This window comes from Rhinopithecus bieti, unplaced genomic scaffold (genome assembly GCF_001698545.2).
Source record: "Rhinopithecus bieti isolate Rb0 unplaced genomic scaffold, ASM169854v2 scaffold_81659, whole genome shotgun sequence".
Classification (NCBI taxonomy): domain Eukaryota; kingdom Metazoa; phylum Chordata; class Mammalia; order Primates; family Cercopithecidae; genus Rhinopithecus; species Rhinopithecus bieti.
Genome location: NW_016837762.1, coordinates 1,389,593 through 1,393,941, shown reverse-complemented (window position 1 = coordinate 1,393,941; position 4,349 = coordinate 1,389,593). Strand labels below are relative to the sequence as shown.

General features: G+C 34.6%; 1 protein-coding gene across 3 annotated transcripts in view; it reads left to right on the top strand.

The window, feature by feature from the left end:
* The window catches only part of TEX26 (testis expressed 26), a 56,729-nt gene that overhangs the window by 16,826 nt on the left and 35,554 nt on the right, over positions 1–4,349 (top strand). The window lies entirely within an intron of this gene.

Sequence of the window (4,349 nt, the reverse complement as noted above, 5' to 3'; positions counted from 1 at the left end):
ACCGTATTAGCCAGGATGGTCTCGATCTCCTGACCTCGTGATCCGCCCGTCTCGGCCTCCCAAAGTGCTGGGATTACAGGCTTGAGCCACCGCGCCCGGCCAAAAGCCTTGTTTTCTAGCTCTTAAATTCTTTCTTCTACTTGTTCTAGTCTGTTAAAACTTTCCACTGCATTTTGTCATTCCCTAAATGTGTCTTTCATTTCCAGAAGCTCTGATTTTTTAAAATCTATTTCTTTAGAAAATTTTTTATTCATATCCAGAGTTGTTTCTTAGTTTCTTTATGTTGGTTTTCACCTTCTTTTGGTATCTCCTTGAGTAGCTTAATAATCAACCTTTTGAATTCTTAATCTGGTACTTCAAAGATTTCATTTTAGTTTAGATCCATTGCTGGAAAGCTAGTGTGATCTTTCAGGGATGTTACAGAATCTTGTTTTGTCATATTGCCAGAATTATTTTTCTGGTTCCTTCTCATTTGGGTAGACTATTTATTCTAATTATTCTTGAATTTATTTTTTATTTGATTTTTAAAAATTTCTTTTTTCCCCCTTAAGGATGTGACCTTAATGTTTACAGTTTATCGTAGCCTAATTTGGCTCTTGGTGCTTTCAGGCGTGAAGACTCTATACAAGTTCCCTGGTTATAGAGAGTCTTTGTATGATGGCTTTGTCAAATGTCAACATAAATTTAAATAACTGCAAAAGATTAAACTTCCTCCCCATCCTACATATTGACATTTTAAAATAAAACTTTTCAATAAAACCAATGAACACTCTGAATGCTTTAGCAAATAAATACCTGCCATGATCTTTTAAATAAACACACAAATAAGCTCTTCTTTGATCATTTATTTCATTTCTTTCTCTTCTTGAACTCTCATTCCCACTCCACTCCACTTCCTCCATAGACTTTTTCCCTGCTATAATATATTTTATGTTTGAAAGCAATTTATTGATCACTCTATTATATTTCTTTGCAACTATTTTAGTATATTAACTGAAATTAATTTTTAAACATGTTATATGACCCTAAGTATAGAGTTATCACAATTATTTTAGTACACAATTGCTCAAAGCAATAGATACATTATAAATGCTCATAATTATGAAATACAAAAAGTACTTTTTTTTGCAACTGCATCTTAATAAGATAAATGTGGCTGTTTAGTTTTCAATTAGTTCATATATCTAGTTTTGAGTGTTATTATTTTTAGAATGCAACTGCACTCAGCATCACTTTTTTCTGCTTCTCTCTTTTTTCAATTTATAGATTCTAATGTTAAGAAACCTTGTTCATATATATATATTTAAATAAGTAGGTGCAAATGAAAGGAGTTTTAGTATAGCAGTGTCACTCAGTACTCTGAACTCTTTCTGAATTATGTCCCAGAAATCACAATGTGATTTTTAATGACTGATCAGCTGACAGTTTGGTTGAGTACTCCTTCAATTTTGTTGAAAGCAATTAATAAGATGATTTATCATCCAGTCATTGAGTTATTCCCTTTCTCAGTTTCTGAGAATATGCTGAAGACACGTCTTAACACATGACTATTAAATTGTACCTGTTACTATTTCACTTGGAGGCAACTTGTTTAATTTTCTATGTTCAAAAGGATTTGGAAAATGGAAACACAAATTTTAATAAATTTTATCATACAACTTTTTTTGATAAAAGGCTTTTATCATACTTTGAATGTATTTTTATCAAAATCTTGGAGCTGAACATTTAGCTTATACAGTTTATACCATCTTTATAAAGTAAAATCAGTCCTTGTTGTTCAAATCAATAAGTAAAATCAGGTTTATTTCCTGTCCAAATAAAATCTAGTTATACCTTCAATTCAAATAAATGTTAATATATGTTTTGAGAATATTATAAAAACCACTGAAAAATAAATTATGGAATGCATATTGTAGAGAAGACAATTAAAAGTACACAAGAGAAGTGTTAAAAGATTTGAGTCTGATATGATTAATTATATCCAAGTAATTTATGCAGTTAGCTATACATTTCATTGCATCATATCCAAAAATAATGCAATAAAATGTGTAGATAAATGTATAAGTTGTTTGTGAAGAGTATAATAAAAAGCATGATGTTTCCTAAATATATTCTCATGTATATAGAATTCTGCTGCTTTCCTTTTGGGAATGATTAAATACTCATCATGTATAAAAACAGAAACAATTTTATTAATTTCATCAGACATCAAATCAAATATTTCCTAGTATTCAACGAAAGAAAGTTACATATAATGAAAATTAAATTGGTGTGGCAGGTCAGCCTATACTTTCATTTATTGTTAAATATTTTACAACATAAAATAAAATGAAACTTGGCTGTATTGGAGTATTTTGTAACATGATTGGATTCAGAATAAAATTTAAATACTTTATTGAATGATTAATACAAAACCTGAAAAAAAATACAAGATTCCTATTTGTCAGTTTTATCCAGTGTATCTTTAAAAACTTGCTGTCTCGAAAAGGATTCTGGGCTGGGCATGGTGGCTCATTCCTATAATCCCAACACTTTGGGAGGCCAAGGCAGGTGGGTCACCTGAGGTCAGGAGTTTGAGACCAGCCTGACCAATATGGTGAAACCCCGTCTCTACTAAAAATACAAAAATTAGCCCAGTGTGGTGGCATGTGCCTGTTGTCCTAGCTACTTGGGAGACTGAGACAGAAGAATTGCTTGAACCCGGGAAGTGGAGGTTGCTCCAGCCTGGGTGACAGAGTGAGACTCTGTCTAAAAAAAAAAAAAAAGGCAAGATTCTGGTTATATTTAAAGTAATCAGTGTGACCAGCCTATGCTGCTTCACCACCTCAGAGCTGCTTTTCTTTCCAGCTAATGGCATGTCCTAGAGATAAGCTGATAAATGCCTATCTTTAAATGTAGGAGGAAAGGAGTCATTTTAAGCATTCTGCATCCTCTGCTCTTCTCTCAGAGGCCTCTCCCTAAAAGGATGTGAACGTTTTGTAATTGTTAGGAGATAGAAAACCAGACATTCCTCTCAGCCATGCTCTATGACATACCTAAATTCAGAGCCACCCACAAAGATCTAGTACCCTGGGTATAGCACAACCCTTCACTCTCTAGAAATACACATGACATTGAGAACCACAAGCTCAGGCAAGTGGTTCCAAATGGAGCTTGGATTACAAGGAGGTGTCTCTGAAATCACTCCAACCATGTTTCCCTTCACCAGAGGCCCCCCTCACCGTTGGAGGCTTATTCCTCGAGGCAATGCACCATAGAAAGAGCCTGTGGTGAAATGGGGAAGAGAGAATCAGGCAAGGGGTGTAGGAAGAAAGAACCCACATACATTTGCGGGTTTGTTCTCAGGCGGATATGTTCTAGGAAAGAGTATATTGAGAAATTGAGATCTGAAAATTGATTCTTTTAAAGCTTTTTGTGGCTAAGTGTGGTGGCTCACAGCTGTAATCCCAGCCTGTAGCATGCGCCTGTAGTCCCAGCTACTTGAGGCGGGTGGATCGCGTGAGCCTAGAAGTTCAAGACCAGCCTGGGCAACATAATGAGACAACATCTCAAACAACAAAAATAAAAAATAAATCAGCTGGGCATGGTGGCACATGTCTGTAAGTCCTAGCTACTTGGGAGGCTGAGGTGGGAGGATAGATTGAGCCCAGCAGTTTGAGGCTGCAGTGAGCTGTGATGATACCACTGAGCTGCAGCCTAGGCAACAGAGCAAGACTCTGTCTCAAAAAAAAACAAAAAACAAAAAACAGTTGTTTGTGCTGTATCTTCTCCCTTTGGAAACTCTCCAGTTTATATCTGAATGACAATAAATAATCATCCGGATGTTTGTTTCCAACATCCCAGATATTTGTTTCTTACAGAGATAATCTGAATCTATCTAGCCCTCTTTTAAAGACAAGTCAAAATGAAATATTTTAAACATACACAAAGGAACATACAAGGAATCCCCCACTATGAGCCAGCAACATTAATCATCGCTGGTTAGCTACTGTTATCTGCACCCTCCACTCATCCTTTCCACTGGAGTATGTGGAAGCAAATCCCAAGCATTGTATCCTTTCAATTCTAAAGATTTTGTATGTATCTCTAAAAGATAAAAAATGTTTTAAAATTGTAACAATACTATTATGTCACCTTTAAGAAAACCAATTCCTTAATATCAAATGGCCAATCAGCAATCAAATCTCTCCAATTATCTCATAACATTTTTTTTATAAAGGCAGTGGTTTGAAATTGAATCCAGGAAGGGTCCATACATTTCATTTGGTTATTATGTCTCTTACTTCATTTAATCTTAAAAAAAAAAAAAGAGAGAGAGAGAGAGAACCTTTTTTTTTTTTTTTTTTTTT